We start from the raw sequence: 22,949 nt of genomic DNA, 5'->3' as shown, positions 1-22,949 counted from the left end.
CCCTAGCTACTCAACGCTCAACATGTTTACAAACAAAAGGAAAATAAACTCAACTGCAGATAAGCAGAAAATAGTTTTGTATCGAAATATCATCATCACTAGCAGTCTAGTCCATGTGATCCTGCCAAAGCGACCGCAAAGTTGAATGAACGATCTTAAGAAAGATCTTAAAAAGATAACAAAGACCCAAAACTCCGACGACAAACAAAGCGTTTTGTCCTGCTGTGAGGATTAAGGTGTAAACGCAGGCAGTGAGAAATCAAAAGATCAGCTAAAGTTAATCAGCATGCGGCATGAATAGCCACAGGACAGACGAAGGCAGCAGGCAAAAGGATAAAAAGTGAAAGGATCTGCATTGTTTGGGAGATGTGCGTGCTGCGATACGCGTGTGTTCCACGAATAGCACACAACGAACACGCCCACGCTCGAAATGAAACTCGAGCCCGCAGGATTTAACAAACAGTTGTACCCTATACAGTTTGAATGGGAATCGAAATGGGTATATTGGTGATACGTTAATACACATTAATATGTGTAACAGATAGTATACAGTATTATATACTATAATTATACATTCATATATATTTAGATGTTAATGATGTACGATAGGTCTAGTTATTGCACTTTTATCGAGTATTATCGATAACAAAATGGTGTCTCTCATTGTAAACGGTTTATAATTCTGTTTTTTGTTTTTGTTTTTTTTTTTTTTTATAATATTCTATTTTTAGATGTATGCAGTTCAGACAAGGGCTCAGTTTGTATATGTTAGAATGTAGAATGAATAAAATATATATAAAATAGATTAGTTTTAATTTGATATGAAATCTAATATTTTATAATTAAATAAAGAAAATATCTAGTAGATATATAATAGATGGGTAATATTACAATTATAATTCAAAATATATAGTATATGAGTTATATTATATCTAAAATACAGAATAGATGAATAATAATAGATGCAAATAAAATACTATTCTCTGATATTTCCGATCTATTACTATCCAGGGTACATGCTAGTCGATACTACGCCCTTAGAGTCCGCTTGTCTTCAAATTGTTTTTGGTGTTGAGTAATTTGTGTGCCACGCTCAGAAAATCTGTTAAGCGGTTAACAATAACACAAACACAACAACAACAAAAATAGTCTCAGGTTCATCTAGGGGTTGAATTAACCCCTAGCGCGCTGCTGAGGAAGGCACAGAGTGACCTAAGCAGGGAGGGAAAACTACCGAACAACGGCTGATCATATGCTGGTGCGCTATTTCCGTACCAAGTCGGCGGAGTTTGCCTTCTCCGAGGGTTGCGCCCACTTGAGGCCTGCGATGTGGGCCGCCCTCTGCGCGCCTAGGGGTTGAGGCAAAATTGTTATTTATATATTGTGTGGGTATGTCAATCTTAATAATGATTTCCTTTCAGACATTTACATAAACACAAGTACCCGCAGTTGCCATCGAGGCGATTCTCCTTGGCCAGGATAAGTAATGCGATTGCAATTGAAACTCGATTTCAATTCAAAGTTCCCACATTACTATACAAAACTGAAATTTAGCTTTGTTTGCTTGTTGCTCGACTGCCTATCGTAGCCTCGGCTAATGATGTGTGAGTGATAAATTATGGGAACTTACGTTTGAATAAGTGAAAGCAAATACAATTCATATGGTCGATCACTGATCTTTTGTTTGCTTCGATAAAGGATCAGCTTGCAGCTGTGAACCTTAAGAGATCTAATACCCCTTTTTATTTAACATATTCATTGTCTCCAAATATACCTAACAAAATCTGATGATAGTTTGTTTCACAGTTCAAAATCAAGTCTCTTCAGCTCGATATTTCTACTTACTTGTAAGTTAAGATTTAGGACTGTCTGTCTGTCTGGATTCGATTAGTTAATAATTAAAAAATCAAATATTCTTGTATATAAATACAAGAATAGATTTTCCATATTTTCGATTAATCGTAGAAACTAAGAAAAATATAATCGATTTACTGATTATATTAATATTAGCTCTTTCAAAATATATTGTTTAAAATATTATTCAAATGATGTCCTGATAATACCTGCTCCAGGCATTAAGTTATTAGCTATTTTTATTGAGCTGTATTAAAGATTTATTAATTATCTATATAGTCAGACTTTATCAGGATCCAATTATACATAATAAGCTGTATATATATACATACTTTTAATTCTAAGCAGTTATTTATTTATTTATTATTATTTATTATATTTATTATTCAATACTAAATCATCCATTCCTCAACCTTACACATATGTATATATGATATATTGTAATTTCAATACATCATTATTTTCAGCTTTCAAGTAGTCAACTCAAGGATCGATCCACTTGCGAATGTAAATGGATCTTTAATTGATGGCCATTTCAGTTTGATGGGGCTTTTAAGCAATTCCCCGTTTTGGCCATATGATGTGTTTCTTGTTGATTTCCCAGACATATGCGAGCCGCAATTGGGATACGAATCGGATGCGGCGATCGGGCCACTTGGAATGCCTAAAATTAGATCAATCGCAACCAAAAAAAAAAAAAAACTTTTTCTATTTATATGCAAATTAATCAAGCAAGGAGAGCAGAGAGCGTATGCGAGAGTGAGATGGAGAGAGAGAGGGATACTTTGGGCCAGCTAAAAAAGATACTTTTACACACACAGATACAACGATACAGCAGATATACAGCCATTCAGCTGTTGCAGCTGAAAGAAAAGCTATTAGAGGCAAATTCCTGTTCCTTTGTCTATGCACAAATTGCCGCCAAGAGCTGCGGCTGCGGCTGCTGTTGCATCCACAAAAGATACGCGCAGCTAAATTGCATTTTTATCTATTTTTACATAGGGGAAAATGCCGACGCTGACGCCGACTGAGCGTGCGGAGGATTATAGAGAAAATGCATGGAGAGCAATTTCCTTCCTGCTGCCGCAAATAGCTGTAATAATAAAAAAAAAAAACACATCTCTCATTGCCTGCGCCTGTTTATGGCCCGACGATCAAGCTGCTGCTGCTGCTGCTGCTGCTGTTGCCGCTGAGGAGGATGCCACAAGAAAAGCAGGAAAAACTCCTTGGCCACACACAACCAAAGCGGACAGGCCCCAGTCCAAGTCGCAGCAGCAGTCGCAGTCGCAGCCACGGCCTCAGTCTCAGTCTCAGCTGCAGTTGCAGTTGCAGTTGCAGCTAGTTGTGTCCTCCTCCTATTGCATGTGGCTGCCACAGATCGTTGCCTGCCTCTGCGATCGTGTGTGTGTGTATGTGCGTGAGTCTCTATGTGTGTGTGTGTGTGTGTGCCTAGCCTGGTGCCTGCTGCCTGTTGCCTGGTTCAATGAACTGCCGTCACCTCTGGACGCTGCGCTGCAACTGCGCCGCGCACAATCCTTTTTCTTTATACCCTATACATAGGGTATTAGAAATTTGTCACGCAGTGGGGAGTAGACAGTGGCGACTACGTCTATAAATATGCCTAAGCAGGATGCGTATAATGATAATGATAATAATATTAAATAGTATGATAGTTAATGATAATATAGTTTATGATATTCATAATGATGGAGATAATGATAATGAGAATTCTAATATTAATGATCAATGGAAATTGATAATGATGCTGATATTGCTAATGATAATTATAAACAAAATAAAAATTTGTTATAAAATGTTAATCATAATGAGGATCAAAGTACAAATAATCAATAAAAAACTATAATTGCGTTCATAATGTTAATAATAATAATTATTGTAATGGTAATGGGAATTCTAATAAAAATTTGAATAGAAACGACAATGAGAAGAAAATAACAATAATAATGATAATGCTAAGTATATTTATACATAGTTCAACTATGATAGAAAATAACAATACTAATGATAATAATAAAAATGCCAAATATATTCGTTTCCATACGATAATAACAAAGAAAATGACAATAACAATAATAATGATCATGATAATGCTAAACTAGATAATGCTGGCATTGCTCATGATAACAAAAATGACAATGATAATGAGATAATAAAGGTAATAATGCTCACAATGAATAATGAACAAATAACAATAATGTTTTTAATGGTCATCATAAGAAATTGATAAAAATCTTTAATCTTCATAGAATCTTGTCATGGTAGATCACCTTAGCTTAAGAGTCTTCTATATCATGGAGCTAATTATATACACATATGAACCATATATGATTTCTATCTACCATAAAACTCGTCTAATTTCATGGAGTTCTATATGTATAAATATGCACCACATACATATATAATTTCTAAGGGCATTTGCTGTTCGGCATGCTGAGTGCAAGAGTTTTTTCTTGTTTTTCTTCGGATTTTTCTTGGTTCACCCTTCACTTGATCTCTTGTGACTTCTGCTGCCGCTCGCCGCTGGCTGCTCGTCGTTTGCTGCCTGCCTCTAAGGAGCTGTGCAGGAGTTGCTTTCAAGGGTTTCAGTTTATTTCGAGATGTGGCCGTTGCAGTTGCTGCTGCTGTTGTTGTTGCTGTTGTTGTTGTCTGGGGGCTTTGGATTTCACTTGGTGTTGGCTTCGTGTGGGGAAATGTAAACATTTCATCGTCGTCATCATAATCGCAGCTCACTGCTCGCTGCTCGCCAGGCTGGTTTATTTTCGTGTGTGTGTGTGTGTGTTTGTATCTTTGCCTTTGGTCTTTACTTGCCCCTGCCCCCACTCCTGTGTCCCCCCGTCCCGCTCAACCCTTTCCATTGCCTGCTCTGCTGACTCGGCGCGCGTATCCCTTTTTTTCGCTGGAATGCGCTGATTGTTTACTCAAATAAGTATTTGATCTTCTGTTCAGTTTTTTGTCACTGTTGATTTTTGTTTTTCTTCTCATCATTCTTTTTTTTCCTTGTCGATCGTTTGTTGTTTATCTTGAAGGATTTTCAAGGAATCGAAAGCGTCTAACTGAGCATGTTTTTAAATTTTTACATCGAATTCAGAAATGAGTTGAGAAGGGATGTTTGAAGAGTTGAATATATTAAAATAGTTTAACATTTATTGGACTTATCATATATGATATATATGAAATGATCTTGCATGATGGCTGAGTTGATATTATGTTCAAAATGGCTTCATAGCCATACTCTAAAGAGCATCTGCTTACCTGAAGTATCAATAGAGAAGCATCTGAGAGTAGTACAATATAAAATAGCAAAAATCATTCATAATATGATCAATATTTACTTCGATTAATTTCTATATGATTTTAATTTCGTGTAGATCATAATTTAAACAGCTCATTTAAATATATAATGATCTGTATGATCTATTTATAATCTATAGAATTGATTGTTGACCTATTGTATATAAATGATCTATTTATAATCTAAGTTGAATTGCATTTGAAGATCATCTAATTGGAATCACTAACAATCTTCTTTCCATTTGATTTGATCATGTATTTAATGAATATCCTTAGTAAGTATTCAGTTTTATGATCATTTCGACAAAGCGAAATACAATCAGAGAAAAACTAGTTATATTTAATTTAAAATACGATCTTAAGAATTCCTCCTTTTCAAGTGTAAGTACAGTCATCACTGCGAATGCTACAAGTATAAAGGATCGAGGGCAACAACAAGTCTCAAATGTAGCTGAACTGACAAAGAGAGAGAGGGATAGAGCGATCGAGTGACAGGGGGAGATGATGAAAAAGAAGAATAAGAAGAATATAGAGTCTAGTAAACAAAGCAAGGCAGACCAAGTGCGCGGCACAGCAAACAAATCAGGAACAGAGCGGGGGGCAAATGCAGCGACAGGGGTAGGTAGAGGTGACTGGGCTGTGTAGGGGGTAGGGGCAGCCGTTGCTGGCAGCGTGGGGGCCTGGACCTTGAATCGCTGGCTGACTGGCTCGCCTGGCTGACTGGCTTAAGAGAGCCTGAAACACTTTGGGATTCTGTTGGGCATATCCTCCACGCACGTACATGTCTTGGGCGATTATTCATGACTTTATGGACTTGGGTAGAAGGACATTAAAATTGTTTTTACGCCAACTCATTCGCTGGGCGAGAGGATCAAACTGGTTCTGCTTTGTATGCCACTCACAGAGTCGCCACCAGTTCCACTCAGAGTCAGAGGCAGAGTCAGAAAGTCAGGGGCCGCTCCTTGGGACTTGGAATCTGGCGAAACCAGTTTTGTGGTCTCCTCTACCTGTTGCCTGTTGCCTGGTCGTTGCCTGTTGCAGTGCGGCTCCCACGAAAAAAGGGATACTTGTGAGCAAACACACACACACACACACACACACCTGCATGGCATGACGAAGCCTTGTTTATCCAATTTTTATGTGTGTTTACCTTTGCGCAATCCTTTCGTCCTCGCCACCATCTCCTGATTGCTTTACTTCATTTTTGTTTTATTTATACGTTACTTTTGTTCATTTCGTTTTACTTTTCGGTCCGTGATCTCCTTTCTTGGCTTGCGTACAGTTTCGATGTGGCCTGAAAATTCTTGACCGGATTTGTGGAACCCCAAAATAAAATATTAAAAAACAAAACCAAAAACTTTGGGCGTCTCCAGCAGTAGTAAACAGGTCCGAGAAATGTATTTTATTTAAGAGAAAATTTAACAGAATTGAATTTTTAGTTTTATCCTAACTCAAGATCTGGTCTTAAATAAGGTATCCTTAAAGTACAATTATTTTTCTGAAGATCTTTTTTAACTAACCCTAAAAAATGTTCCCTGATTTTCATAAAAAATAATTTTGCATAGCTGATAGAAGTATGATATAAATAATATTATTTATAAATTTATTAGGATCTGTTAAAATAAGATCTACAGAACGACGGAATCCAAATACAAGAAATATTGTGTACATACATAAAAAAATTTAATATAAATACAATACAACTTATATTATATATGAAAAAATAAATAAACATAATTTTTTATATAGATTTGAGCTTTTCAGAAATGGTTGCTTTAATATACATATATAAGAGCTTAATTTATGATTTTTTTTAGAGGTATTTTAATTTTATGATTTTACTCAATTAAAATTCAGTTTTAATTGATTTTGTTATATATATATATTTATATGTATATATATGTATATTTGTTTTATAAATATTTTACCTGAAGCCTTTTAGTGGGTTACGCTTTATCTGCGTCAGGATAGATTAGCTCTTAAGTGCATAAGTGAAGAAATTTGTCAACTTTGTTTGCCTGGGCTCAACTTTGTGTTGTGCATATTAAGTTGACATCTGTGTGTGTGTGTGTGTGTGTGTGCCTGTGAAGCTACCTCAAATGGCTTCTGCTCTGCAGATAATGCTCCGTTGTTGCTGTTGTTGTTGTAGTTGTTATTGTTTGCTAAGCCAAGCAAATGACAGTGGGTCCAGCTGTGGATCCACACAGCCCACAAAGCAAAGCCCTCAAACGGCATTTGCTTGGAGAAAGGCACTTGAGCTGAACTTCTACAGCTAGCTGTATGTGTGTGTGTCTATGTGTGTATATACCCTGTAGAAAAAAGTAAAAAAGAATAAAACCATGTGAATATTACTAAATATTTGTATAGCAAAATTTGGAGTATATTAAAGAGAAGAAATGCAAGTAAAATTAAAAGAGAGCTAATATAAATATATGCTTATATATATTATATATATGTATATACTGCAATATGATGATATTACGTGGTAACTGCTAGCTCATCACGATTTTATTGCCGCTTTTTGACTGCTTGTTTTTTATTGTTATGGAAAATAGTGCGCAAACGCAAATGCGAGGCAGCAAAAAGGCAACAGCAGGGCAAAAGAAAATCCACATGCACAAAGAGCGCAACAACAGCAGCAGCAGCAGCAGCAACAACAACGCGAGCGACAGCAACAACAAAATCGAGCAACAGCGCAGGAAAACAGCAGAAAAAGGGCGAACAAAAATGCTGGAAAATATTGTGTGAAAAGTCAGACAGTATATATGTGTGTGTATAAGTATCTGTGTGTGTGTGTGTGTGTGTAACAAGTTGAATGCCCTGCTTATGCCTGTGCTCTGTAGCCTCTGTAGCCCCAGTTTTGCCGCTGCAATTGCTCGAGTAATGAAGGGTTCTGCTAGCTCCTCGCCTGCTCAGCCAAGTGACACTGAGTCGAAGGGGGCGGTCTGGGGGGTATGGGTGAGATGGCTCAGTGTTGGTGGTGCAGGCAAATGTTCACCTGTTGCTTTTACTATTGCTGTTGCTGTTGTTCTCAGGATGCCGACATACAATTGGTTAGCGGTTCAGCGCCTGGGAAAGCACTTAAATGGGTTTTCATGCTAAGCCCAGCTTTCCCAAGGAAATTGTCTAGCTCTCGGCTAAGCTAGCTCTGGCTGGGCCTGCCTGTTAGGCAGTCAATGGATTCAATGGACAACTGTGTGGTGCTGCTGCGGGGCCGTTGGCGGAGCGAACTGCACCGCAGGAAGCCACAACCACCACCGTATACGTAATTTTGCGGCGACCAAGAAGGAATCGCAACCACAAGCGCCTAAACCTCGATCTAAGCCCCATTTGCTGGATCCACATTGGCATCTGGCAAATCGGCTGCGAAATTGCTGAAGGAAACGCACGAGTGCCACAGGAGAGAGCCACACAGCCGTTGCCGCCGCATTTGTCTGTGCCCTACTCTCGATTGGTTCATTCAACTTCGAGCCGCTAAGAAGCACGCGGGCTGCATTCGCAGCTCCAAGCTTTATTATTACACAGCGAGAAATTGATGAAACATTCCTGATTTATTTTTCATTTCTTTATAATGTAATGTAATAACATTAATAATAATAATAATAATAATAACAATAATAATAATAATAATAATAATAATAATAATAATAATAATAACAATAATAATAATAATAATAATAATAATAATAATAATAATAATGTAAATTTATTTTGTTATATATAATAATATTAAAAATAATAATAATAATTAATAATGTAAATTTTCTAGTCAAATTTTTGTAAATTTTTTAATTTATTAAAATTAAAAAACAATTATTCTTGTAAGTGTAAACTAATTTTTAGTAAACATTATTTTAATTTATTGTAAATATTTAAGTTAAAAAATAAAACTTATAAAAAATCGAATTTTTTTTTAAAGTTGTAAAACAAATTTCAATAAAAGAAATACTTGTAAAATCGTAAGCCATTTCTATTATTTGTAATGAATAAATTAAAAACAAAAAAATTTCAAACTAGACTCTGTATACGATTTCGCACGGTGTAGCCAGAGTAGATGCCTAGCCTAGCTGGATAGCTGCTTGGATGGATAGTTAGTTGGATGGATGGATGGATGGTTGGATGGTTGGTTTGTGAGTTGGTTGGCTGCTTAGGCTGTTTAGGCGCTAGCTGCTTGGCTGACTGCAGCTGGCTGCGCAGTTGGCCTGGCGGAGTCTAATGCCTAAGTCAGCAGCTGGTAGCTGTTGCCAACTGGGAGGTACGGCCCCACCGAGACGGGAGAGATCAAGAACTGGAAGGATGGCCGGGATTGCTGCCAGTCGCTGCCAATTGGAAGCGGTGCATTGGCCCGGTTTTGTCATGGCAGCAACTCAAATTGCAACAGCAGTAGAAACAGCAACAGTTGCTGCAGTTGCGGCTACAGCAACAGCAACAGAAACAGCAACAGCAACAGCATGTTTTACAAATGGATTTCATGTTCATGTTCAGTGCGTTATGTTTCTTGGAAAGGATTGCTCTGCTTGGCTTGTCATGGCCATGTCTGGCCTTAAATACAACAACAACAACAAGAAAGCGCGTCGTAAACATGAAACATTCAAATGCACAAATGCGGCTCAGGAAGCGTGCAGCTTGGCCTCAGCTTATTTGGTAGCTGCCACAAGTTGCGGCAGCCACCAATCCGAGTCGAACCGATCCTGCCACCGCTAGCCTCCACCTTGGTGGTCAGCTCAGCAGCGGGTCAATTGTCAAAGTCATAAAAACTGTTAACAGAAGTGCTACCGCTTCTTCATTTTTGTTGCTGTTTTAGCTCTCCTTTGCTCCTTTGACTCCTGAACGACAGAGCGAGAAAGAGAGGCAGATATAAATGCGTATATAAAATGCAATCAAAATACATTTTTTTTATTACGTTTCCCACAAATGTTTTATGTGCAGGAAACTGCGTCGGGTTAATTAGCTGGACCTCAACCTTTCGCTGAGAAAATTTCAAAGGAAAATGTCGAAATGCAAGTTGATGCAAGCGATAAGCAGCAGCAGTAGCAGTAGCAGCAGCAACTGTTGCTGCAGCAACAGCCAGCAGCTAAAAAAGAAAAAAGAAAAAAAAAACTTAAATACAAAATTGATATAAATTCTGGCTGAAATTTCATTAATTCTTGACTCGGCACAAAACTTGGCCAGAGACCGTAAAATATTCAAATATCGCGCAAGGCCTTAAATATATACATATGTATATATATATTTGTACATATGTATTTATGTATATACATATATAAATTAAAGCGAATTGCAATAAAAAATTCAACTCCCGTTTCAACGTGCTCACATGCAATACATCCATACACACATATACAAATATATATATATATATCTATATACATGCGCTTGCAAGGATTGATCGCCTCCTCGAATGACATATTATTTAGCAAATTGAAAAGGCGCAGAAAGAGAAACAAGTCACAGTGCTTTGATTCACAAAGACCGACTGACAGCTACCCTATGGCTGCTAGACAAACGAATATATACATATATATGCAAATATGTATTTAGTCTGATTATCTCTAGATACCAATATACATATTATATATTACTAATATTGTATACACACTTATACTATATACTCATATAAGTACTTACACAGTATACATGCTTATATCTATAATTTTATTATAACTTAAATGATCTGAAACAATTTCAAAGGCACTGGGAGATTGATTACATTCTAATTGAATAGAAAATTTGATTTACATAGACAAATTAAAGATACAAGATTTCATGTAATCAGCTACTCAAGCAATTTATATTATATACTTATATTATATACTTAATATTATAATATAAATGTATATCTTATACAACAAACAGAAAGCTACCCTTTATAAGCTCTGGTACTCCATGAGTACAGGGTATGCATACAAAAGTTTTACGGGCTGTGCAGTTCGCACGTTACAATTACGGCGACTCGTCTGTCGCCTACCCTTCACAGAGCAAAGGAGAAAGAGAGGAAGCGAGAGAGGGAGAGAGCGAGAAGAAGAGAGGGCGCAGAAGAATTGTAGGGCTTGCTTTTTGGGCTGGGCTACGCCTTGCCACACACTTTGGAATGCAAATCAATGGCCCCAGCCCCGGCTGAGTCCCAGGCACAGGCAGAGCCAAATGTAAAGGCGAAGGCAAAGGAGAAGGCAAAGGCGAAGGCGATAAAAGTATCCTCTGACTCTCGAGGCTGCCATGAAAAATAAATAACTTCTGCCGCAGATCCCCCTAACAAAAGCGATGGCGAAGGCTATAGCTGTGGATTTGTAGCTGTATCTGTATCTGTATCTGAATTTGAATTATGTTTATGTATCTGTATCTGTGAATTTCTGTCTCTATCTGAATAATCGCGTACACTTATGTTTCTTATGTATCTGGGCTGTATTTAGATAGATGTATAGATGCATCTGTATCTGCCACTGTGCAATTTTATTTTTTGTATCTAAACTAATATATCTTTTCATACGTAGCTATAACTGTCTATAGTTGAGGATTTGTATCTTCATTATAGCTACAACATATCTGAGTCTTATTCTATAAGTCTTCTCAAATGTATATCTCTCTTAATGACTCTTCACATATATAATGCATATTTATCTGTATATATCTGTTCTTTGACTGAATTTGTATCTTTATCTGTGCATTTGTATCTGCAGCTCTTTACATTTCACTCAGTATCTGTAGAAATGTATCTGTAGCCCTGCCTTTATATCTGTATCTGTGTTTGGCCACACTCGGCTGACTCTGCGGCCTTCCTCGAGCTGCACCCTGTGGCGGCGAGCCAATTGTTTGCAGCACGTCCTCGCCACGGTAGGTGCTTCACACACACACACACACACACGACTTAAACGTATATATGTACATACATATATCGCATATTTGATCGCTGCTTGGTGCTTGAGATTTCATATGAGCGCTGCCCCAGCCCCAAGTTGCTCCAGCCTCATATTTGCCAGGCAACTGGCGACCCCTTCGGCTCCTGCGCCAGTCCCTGCCTGCTTTCCAGTCCCTGCCTGTGCCTGTGAGTGGCGCAAAAGATAATGAAAGTCAATGTCTGTGCAAGGGTACAGGATATGCTGTGTGCCAAGTATATACATATTGACTTCGTCTTTGGCTTGCTTGCCTTTGCCCCACGGACAAACATCTCCACACAGTGCCAGCTCTTTGTTTTGAAGTGCTCCGCCCGCCCGTCCTCAGAAATAAAAGGGAAGGCAGCCAGTCAGTGAGTCGTTTTTTGGGGCGATCGGGCATTCGGGCAATTCAGTTTATCTTTCTCAAGTAATTCTTTCTCATGAGCGCAGCCTTGAGAGGGCTATGCGCTCGGAGAGAAATTGTTCCGAGTTTAAATCAATCTATGAGACTAGATTTTTGTTTCAGTAGTTGGTTCGACATGACTTAGATGTGATTCAGCTTATGAATCAGTTTTTGGATTTAAGCAGTAAAAAGTTGGAACAGCTTCGACTCAAAACCAGTTCCCTAAAAACCTATCCAAATTTGAGGTCCTCTGCTCTTCAACAGCGTTTGTGGACTCTGTAATTACGCAAAGCATTTAGGTCACGTAAGAAGGGACAAAAATGGAATTGATTGAGGATCGTTCTGAAAAATCAACCAGCAAATATGACGAAACATGACGAATGAACGTTATTTCTTCGAGCGTAACAAACCCGTTCAAATATTTGCTTGTAACGATGGCCAGGTGTTTGTGTCAATAAAGCAGTCTATTTGAAGAGGATCGGGAATCGAGGGAACACAAGTCGAGGATCCACGTTCCCAGCAGACTTAAGCAGCTGATTGCCTGTAAATAGCGCTGTGAGCGAGGGATAAGACAGCGTAGGGGGTAGGAAACATTGAGCAGCCACTGCGAGATACATAAATATCAAATTGTATCTAAATCCTGCCACAAGGATCGCTGTGGACAGGCAACGTGGGAGAATGATTGAAGCAAAAGAAATAACGAAAAGTGGACCCGAGGCTAGTGCTGTGAGTGTGTGTGCGTTACGTGTGTGTATGTTGTGTGTGTGTGTTGGTGTTTGACAGGCCTGAAATGGGAAAAGAGTTGACTCGGAATGAAGGATATGCGACGTCAAGGTACATTAAGTAGCTCCAAAGGACTTAAATTTAAAAATAAATCGGAATCCAAATATAGATTGTACTCGACTTGCCAGTTCCCTATAAAAATGTGATATGTACATGGTGTCGAGGAAGCTAAGCCATCTGAGTTTCTAAAGCTATTTTAAAACTAAATTTTGTACATTAATAATATTTATCGATTTCAATAGGTATTGGTAAAGCGATAGTTATCGATGGAAAAGACAGAAAGACTCATTATATCTAAGATATATAAGGTCTAAGATCTGAGAGATAGAAGTAATGCACATGAATGAATGAATAACGATATATATATATATATATTAAAATTAGTATATAACATATGACTGTTATCGAAAGGCTCTTTAAAAATATGTTTGAAATTGATGTGAGTAAATTTAAAGCTGTTTGAGAAATGAAATAATATTTGTTATTGGAAATCGATAATTATCGGTCATAATTACTAGCAAAAGTCATAGTGAGTCAAGTGTGATCACATAAGAGTATCAAACAAATACTTACTAGGGAGTTCCGTTAATAATTTTATAAGCAGCACATTTATCGAATTCATAAACTTGCACTCAAGCAGTAATCGATATCAACTTGACTTGCCAACTTTTCCGGAGATCATCAATAGCGTGCAGAGCCAAAGAATTGAGTATATTAATTTAGCTATCTGCTGATCATATCGATTAGCAGTATATAATGTATCGATTCGTAACTGCCTCAACTTAAGCATACACCCATATTAAGCCAGTTTGAATGGGTGAAGGGTATAACAAGCTGAATCACACCGAAATGAAATCTTAAAATTGCGTTCACATGCGCGGCTCCTGGTTATTTTGGTCGGGCCAATTGAGCAGGCCAAAAGATCATGGGAAATTTTGTTGTTTGGTCTCTCGAAACCAGTTGACTGTGTCTTGATTTGCCTGCTGAGGGGTGAAAGTCGCAACTTGTTGGCCCTAATTATGACAGCGTGACGGTGGGGAGCAGACAGGATAACGAGCTGTGTGCGAGCAGGTGCCCTCTGATATTTTCATTTCGTTTCCATTTCCACAGGATAATCGCAGGGGTGGGCCCAAGTCAAGGCGCGTGAAAATTATGCACGCTTCGTAATTGGAAACAGGCAGCAGGTCACCTAGGCAACCTAGCTTGAGAATTTTATGGTAATTAAATGGTCCTTAAGATCCGGCTACTGGTCAATGTCTGTCTGACTGTCGGTATTTATAGCATATTTGGTTCACACGCCCTGCGACAGGTACAGGTACAGTCTGCGCCTGGTTCTGATAGTGCGCCGTCATATCCGACGATCTAAAGGGGCCAGAGCACACAATGCTTCCGGATTTAAAGCCCGAAAAACGTCATTAGCAAAGTTAGAAGAGAAGTTGAAAAACATTAGAGATTGTCTAGCTAGAATGTGTGTGTGTGTGTGTGTGTGTGCAGCGCATCGGAAGTTCCCACAAGACGGCAATTATGACGCAACATAATTTTTGGTCAAGTCTTGGGCTGATGAAAATGATCCGCTGTGATGACAAAACCAAAAGGCCTGGCGGCTGCGCAACAACTGCTAATTAAAAAGGAATTTCTGTCTCTGCTGTATACACTGTTTGTCAACTCTTGAATGGGGTATATTGGTGGGAATATCAGTTGTTCATTTTATTAAAGTGTGTCCAGAAAATGTTCAGATTTTCTATTGTTAAATTGAGATGCAAGAAAAACTTCTATATTTCTTAAGAGTCGGTATGCAGATAGGGTATATTAGTTTTTTCTACAATATATAACACAGGATTTACTAAAATTCCCTCAGAGGAATTTCCATGCCTGGTTTATACACTGTTTATCATTATTTGAAGTGCTATATAGGCTGGAATTTGGAAAACCACTTTAAAGCCAACTTCTCTTGACCTTACTCCCTCTGTATCAATACAGTGTATCGTGCAGTTGGCTTTCTACAAACAGCTTAACTTCTTCTTTCAGCTCTTTCTCTTTTCTGTGTGTTGTTTTTTACAAGCAATTAGACATGTCAAGGTGGGTTTTGGGGCGGGGGCTGGTGTGGCCGGCAGTTACAGCAATCAGGAGAGTGCTAATTTAGTAATCACAAGTCACAGTCCGCGGCGCAGACTCCGGTGTCCAACCGGTTATTAGATCCTCAAAAACTAGAAGATCTTTGTCGCTAGTCCGACCCCCATATTTCCCCGTCATTCCCATGTTGGCTCCTCGTTCTTTTTTCTGTTGTCTCTCTAACGGGTCGCAAGGTGTGAAATATCTGTTGCTGTTGCTCAGCTTCTTCTTCCACTTCTGCTTTAACTTCTACTGCTGGTGTTGAATCAGGTGCCGTCTGCTTCAACTGAGGCGCTGCTTGACGTCGTGAGCACACAATAAGTCAGATCCTCCCCCTGCCAAAAAAGAGAAAAAAAGAAGACACACACATAAGTCGATAACTTAGAAATCTTTACAATATAATTTTCAACTCAAAGATTGATAGAGAAGCAGAGAGAGATAGAGAGGGGAAGAGACAAAATATCACCACAGGCTAAAGCTAACAACGAAACCCTTCGTCTTGCTGGGATATTCTCATCTATCTTTAGCTTTGTGTCTTTTATCTGTGGTATTCTCGAGTTTCTCATTCTTTCTTATTGGTTTCTTTGTACAATTCAGCTGTGCGTGTGAAAAGTATTTGTTCTTATAGATAATATTACACTAGACTTTTGTAACAGGAATTGAAAACATAGATAGAAAGTCAAGTTACTTTAGGAAATCATTAAAATTTTCCCAAAAAAACTTAATTTTTTTATATCTGTACTATATATTCTAATATATAAGGAAATATCGTTTTATTATTTTAGTTTTAAAGATCTCCTCGGCCAGTTGCAAACATCTCAGTTATTTCGAATATCTTTGTTAAATACAGAGAGAAGCAGCTGAGTAACTTTTGGGCATTTGAGTGCAGCCTAAACAAATTTGAGCCTTAGTTGGGCACAAAAAGTAAACAAAGCATCAATATTCCTGGCTAGGGAAAACTCTCTAAATGGAGGAATCCTCAACTAATTTACAACACGTGCAATCGGACGTCAGGTCGCTGACCGCAGTCGCAGTTGCCGGCGCAGCCGACGTCGCCCTAGGCAGCAACCCAGATTGACAAACGAGATTCAAAGCGATCGCATAGCATAGTGGAAGAAGAAGATGTAACAGCAGCAGCAGAAGGTAAGGGAAAGCAGCGAAGCGTAAAGTTAAGGACAGAGACGCGGCAGGGTGAGCCTAGAGGAGCCTGCGATAGACAAAGTAGCCACAAATGGAAAACAAAATACAAAAGAAGCTAGCTGAAGAAGAACAGCAAGATAAAGAAGGCAGAGGGAGGGAGGGAGGGAGAGTAAACATAAAGTCATAAATAATATTGTTTACACAAATGGTTCACGTAGGCGGCGACCAGGTTCGTAACTCCTGAAACTCCCGAAACAAAAAATGTTGTTTTTGTTTTGGGTTCTTATTTTTGGGTCAATGGCTGTAGATCCTCCACGCACTGACACGCACTCACCAACACACACACACAAGTGTATGTGCGGCCAGCTAAAAATAAAGATGAGCTCAAGTTTTGTTGATTACGAGAAAAGTTATAAAGTTTCAGGCTCAAGCATGATTTCCAGCTAACCCTATAAAATGAGACAGCGCTGTGCGTGTGTAACGGGCGAGGAGTTGGCGGTGTAAAAGGGGAGCAACAGGCTTTCAGCCACTCAGTTCACATAAAAAAACTAACAACAACAAATACAACAGGTAGAAATCAAATAGAAAATGGAATAGACAAAAGGCAAATGGAGGAAGTGGCAGAGCTAGCTAGCAGCGACAGCGACAGCGGCAGCGGCAGTGGCATCGGCAGCATAAACAACGGACACCATCAGCACCAAACCACCGGCACGTAGCCACGCATACAAACACAGCCAACCACTCGCATACACACACACACACACACACACACACATGCTTACACGCAACTAAGTTTGTCTATCTGCAAAGGCATTTCGAGTTTCATTTTATGTTTTGACCCCTTTTAAGTTCAAGAACCCTTTTCCTCACAACCTCGCACACACACACTCGCATACAACCGCATGCACACTCATACAACTGTACGCGCAGTCGGGGCAGCACAGCATACACGCTCACTCGCAGCTCTTGAGCGTCAACTGAGCGCGCGCGAGCGACTCGTTAGAGATTTATAATGCAGCTCTACGTACGCCAACAGCCAACAGCCAGCCAAGCCTCACGGCGACGCCACGCTCTTTGCTTTATGCGGGCCACACCACTACAAAGTTTCAGCTGCGCTGCTGCTGCGCAGTCGCTGCCAAGCCTTGAGAGCAAGTCTCCACAGCTCAAAGCTTAGCTCAGCGCAGTTTAGCCCTGCGTTGTTTGAGTTTATGTAGAATTGGAGAGCAGAGAGCGCCGCCTCTGTGGCGTGTTATTGTTTTGGCAGTTGCTCTTCATGTTCGCTGCCGTTGCTGCTGCTGCTTTTGTTGTTGCTGTTGGTTTTTGGGGTGTTGTAGAATGCCAAGTCACATTTATTTCAGCTTCGTTTTCAATAATGGGCGCAACAAGTGTATTTCGTTTTTGTTTCTCTTTTATGTTTTCTTTTTTTTCTTTCTTTCTGATTTATGCGCTTGCTGCTGCGATTCTGCTTCGAATTATTAATTGATTGATGATAACTAATTATGTTAATTGGATAATGAAATGAAATGTGTCAAGAGACAAAGTTTGTGGCTTCATTTCATTCAGGTTGAGACAGTTCTTGAAAGCTTCACGCTACCCACAGTTGACGCACGCCACATTGACAGGAAAAAGCTCACTCGTGAATAGAAATCTGAGGGCTCTTTACTAGTAGTTGAAAAGCTCTCCAGCTGCTGTTGATATCATCAGACATCTAAAGCTTCTTATCTGCGGGCGCAGCACATCGTGTCTATCGTGTTTCTAATGAACAGTTACATCCTCCGCAACACGAATTCAACAGCTGAAAAAGCCGTTCATGGTCATTGTGCCATAAATGGCAACGAAACGAAATTGAAATTAAGCAAATGAGTGGGAACACAGACGCAACAAAGGAAAAACAAAACTATCAACGAACAACAACAACAAAGAGCAACTCGCAAACAAGTCGTCAAAGTCTAAGTCAGAGATGCTGCTGCGGCAACTGCTGCTATCTTGTCTAGCTAGCATTGAAGGCGGATGCGCACCTACAAACCAAATGAGGAAGAGGAGCAGCAACAGCATCAGCCGCCGCTGCCGTGAGCTGTAGCGGATGCTATGCCAAAGCTTTGAGCTTCAACTGGGCCAAACAAAAAACTAGCAAGAATGTTGCATTTGAGAGTAAACGACAGCACGCTACACTGTTTATATTTTAGTTTAGACTTATAGAGTTTATTACTGCGCAGCGGTGGGCGTGGCAACTACCAGACTACAACTAAATTCATATCGCTTTCTTTCCCACTCAGTAAAAGTTTTCCTTTATTGTTGGGCAATAGTTTAAACGAAATCAATATACCCTCTTGGCGAATTGTGTACAGGGTATGCTGCAGTGAGTGCTCCACTGGCTAACAGCCTGTCTGCGGCTGGCCTGCTTGCGGCAGGTTCTCGAAGGCCTTGTTTTTCTGGCTGCTGGTGGCCAGTTGCATTGGGCATTGGGCATTGGGCCACATGTCCCACGCGTTAATTTACATATCGAGCTCCAACTAACGGTACATTTTTACGCAATCCCAAAAAAATGAAGAGGAATGCATCGGCAACGGCGACGGCGACGAAAGCGGCAATGGCAAAAGGGAGAGAAAGGGTTTCTTTCTTTTTAGCTCGAACGTCGTCGAATCATAAAAATACAAAATAATAAAGAAATGGGCGACGCTTTTAACATAAAAATACACGCACACACAAACATACCCACTCAGACATATGTGTCTGCGACACAAATACAGTTACAAATACTGTATGAATGAAAGACGTGGACGTTGGGCGCGAGCGCATGTAAATTGGCGGCCCCAAACTAAAGAAGAAAACCCAAAGCAGAAGAAGAAGCAGCAGCGGCAGTTGAGGCAGCAGAAGTTACTTTCCACTTTTGGGCTGGCGACGACAAGTCAGGTGGCCCAACGCCAAACGGACTAAGCACAGTGCAGCAAACGGCTCAGGTAAATGCTTGAAAGCTTTAATTGGTTAATTGCATTTGGTTTGGTTTGAAGCTTGTTTATTTTGAAAAGCTCCATTAAGATGCAGTTAAGAATTTCTCGTAGTGTACAAAGCTTTAAGGAAATTATATACTGAAAAAATATGTATAAACAATATTTTTTCATATTCATAATTTAATTAAATTAATAATTTTTAAGGCATTATGCTAAAACTTTGTTTAAGTTGTTAAATAAAAAAAAAGTAAAATAAAAAACTAAATAAAATTATAGACAAAACAAAATAAAACTGGAAAATAATATATATTTTTACTGAAATAAAATAAAATGCAAATCAAGTAAAATTAATTATTAAAGTGTCATGAAATATTTGTATTTATCGTTTGCTTTGAAACGTATTTTAAAGCAACATTTTGTTATGAAGGGATTAATACATTTAAGTTCCTTTATACAGGCTCATTTATAATTGAATGTAAAAATATATAAAATATTTTGATATTAATAAGTTTAACAGAAGTAATCATTTTACAGAGATTCATCTTATAATATACGCTTCAATCTATATTGCAAGTGATTATATTTTTAGATATTTTCATGTATCTTGGACACTTGCGATAGTTTGTACCAATGTCAGTTAGTTTGTTGTGGGCGTGTCTTCACTTATGGCGGTCGACTTTATGCCAGGCGACAAATTTGAAAAGATTTGAAAGCGCTTTGCAGGCGGAGTCCTAAGCTCGACATTGATTTGGGGCCGGGCCCTGAACCGAACGAACAGGTACAGGTTGCAACGCATTGTGCGAGGCGTTTTCTTTTATATTTTACTGTTACAATGTCTTGAAAGCGGAGATCTGGCTCCTCTCTACTCTGGCACTCTGCTCTCTCCTCAGTTGGCCCAGTTCAATGACCGTAAACGGACGGCCGGTCCCTCTTTTGTTGTTGTCGCTTCTTTCGCGGTTCTTCCTGACTGCCTTCTTCGCCTGCTGCTTCGTCTAGCTTTCTATTGTTTGATGATTTCCAAAAAAAAAAGAAGAGAAGTCGAAGTCGAAGTAGATGAAGAAGAAGCAGAAGCAGAGAAAAAAGAAACGCTTGTGGGTTTTAACCCTACAATGGGAATGGGAATTGAAATTGGGAATGGAGAACTGGGTGTGGGGAATGGGAAGCTAGCTAGCTCCGCTACCCACATCCACATTCCAACCTATGTGCCAGAGTGTGCCTGTGTGTGTGATAGTTTCTTTAAACTCTCTCCCTCTCTCTCTCTCTCTCTTTCTCTCTTTTATATGTTGGTCTGCGCTGAGGATTAATAATGCGAGTGGGCATCTGATCTATTGACGAGCTGTTGCCGAAAAAGTCCAGAGATTTTGTATTATTTTGTTCTACGCATGGTTCAATGACTTTTACCAGGGACTTTATCAGCTCGTCTACCTTAAGGTGAGTGTGTGGGCCCCATAGGGTACTCTATGATTAATGGGTTTCTTTTGCACCATCCATGAAATTACATTTGGTTTTCTGTGTAGCCTGGCAATCGTTGAAACGTTTAAAAAATTCAGTTAAATGCAATCTATCATTTATTCCAAATCAAACGAGAGTGAGAAAGATGTGATTTATGTGAGCCTAGATCTGAATATATTCATATACATACATATATATAGCTATATATTTTTGTCTTGGCTTTTAATTGCATTCAAATCGGGTTTCAGTTTGTCTGCCTGCCTCAGCACACATAAACAGCTCGAATGTTTTTCAACTTAAAATTCTATTCAGAGTCCAATTAATTTGCGCAAAACAAGATCTTAATATATTGGATGACAGATAATAAAAGCTGAAGATAGCTAACTCCATGCTAGAGTTGCCTGTCATAGGACTATACTTGCAGTATTTTTAATATAATTTAATTTAATATAATAATACTACAAAACTCTTTCTCCAGCTAAAACTTAGTTTGATTATTCCTGCAATTATTTATCAATGGCGCCACCTTTAACTGCTATTATGCATACCTTTCAGGCTAAATCAACTTGGTCTTGTTTGATTTTATTTATGCACCTACATAACACAGGTTATGTATTTCTTGTTGATTTTGAATTCAAACTTCAACTTGCTATGGGAACGCGTATTTCAACCAAAACCCTTGCCCATTCTCATTAGCATGTAGCAAGTGCAGAGGGCTATTAAAATAGTGCGCTACCCCAATAAAATCAGGTAAAACATTACGCAACAGGTTCGAAATGCCAAACAGGCAAATGATTTAGCTGCACAATATAGTGACCCGCTAGTGTCGCAGTCATGGGAAATTGTCAGCCAGACCACCTACACCAACTGGCGCTCCCTGTAAATGTAACTGTAACAGGTTCACGCATAGCGCACCACATCCAAAATCCCAGTCCATATTATGTATGAAACTCGTAAGCGTAACGAACGCATTTAAATTCAATGTGAACTTAGTTTTTTTTTTTCTCTTCAATTGAACGATGTGGAAATACACTGGCAAATATAGTATGTGGAATCTGTCCTATATTCCATTATATATTACATTTATAGAGATCTGCTCATGTATAAACTTCAATATATTTCAAATTATAAATTATTGAATTATGTTTCTAATGAAGGATAACTTATAAATGTCAATAATTATGAGAATATATTATTATGATATTCTAGAGTAAATTAATAGATGAAGGATAAAAGATATTTTGGAAATATTATAGAAATTAATTTGATATCATAGCAGAGAGTATTAACGACATATAAAAATAGCTACAATTATGAGAACATATGACAGTTTGGAATAAATTACTGGATAACAGACAACTTAGAACTTAGAAAACGTATAGAACTCTATAAATTGGCATATTAGAATAGCGCCTCAATGCAGAGTCAATAAAATATAAATAATCTTTTTATGTGAGGCAGCTGAGATCAGAGAGCTTAGCTAATCATACTATATTAGATCAAGCTTTCGATCAATGTTGAGGCGTGTATATACAGCTAGTAATACCCTTATGTCTCCTTGCCTTGTTGTTACACACTTGTTAACAAAAAGTAAATACTCTTCTGTTAGGGTATCACAAACGCATTTGATTTTTGTCAGCTTTAAGTTTAGCGAGATCAGAAATTTATTTAGGGCTTTTCAGCAACTGTTGTCCATGTATAGAAACAAATTTGTAAAAATAGTGAACTAATGCCGCTTGCTAGGGGCAAGAAGGAATCAATGTAATTATTCACCCCTCGCGCTTGTGTGTGGGCATTTCCGTTTTGCTTTCACGTCTAGGGTATGTTGAATGCCCGCACAGTTTGGTTCGTGGGCCGGACCCTCGCAGCTCGGCTGTGCCCAAGTGTCCGGAAATGAGATGCAAATATTATGTGGGATTCATGACCATGTCCTTGTGAAGCTCACAACAACAACAACAATAACATCCGTAGAACACACCCCGACAAACAAAAAGAGAGAGAATACATTTCTTGCCCCTGGACAGCCACAATTAAAACGGTGCATGCGCCGCTGACTTTGCCACTGAGGGT

At 38.8% G+C, this 22,949-nt stretch overlaps 1 long non-coding RNA gene across 1 annotated transcript; it reads right to left on the bottom strand.

Annotated features, from left to right (window-relative positions):
- Window positions 1-5,325: 5,325 nt before the first annotated feature.
- On the bottom strand, window positions 5,326-18,240 carry LOC149270556 (uncharacterized). The gene is made up of 3 exons (XR_016268500.1): window positions 16,678-18,240; window positions 13,798-15,671; window positions 5,326-7,475 (listed from the first exon to the last, which is right to left on the bottom strand). It is a non-coding gene; the product is annotated as an uncharacterized LOC149270556 (long non-coding RNA).
- Between the last annotated feature and the right edge of the window lie 4,709 nt (window positions 18,241-22,949).

This window comes from Drosophila arizonae, chromosome 2 (genome assembly GCF_054131065.1).
Source record: "Drosophila arizonae isolate 15081-1271.41 chromosome 2, UAZ_ARI_1.0, whole genome shotgun sequence".
Classification (NCBI taxonomy): Eukaryota; Metazoa; Arthropoda; class Insecta; order Diptera; family Drosophilidae; genus Drosophila; species Drosophila arizonae.
This window is presented reverse-complemented; position numbering and strand designations above follow the sequence as displayed.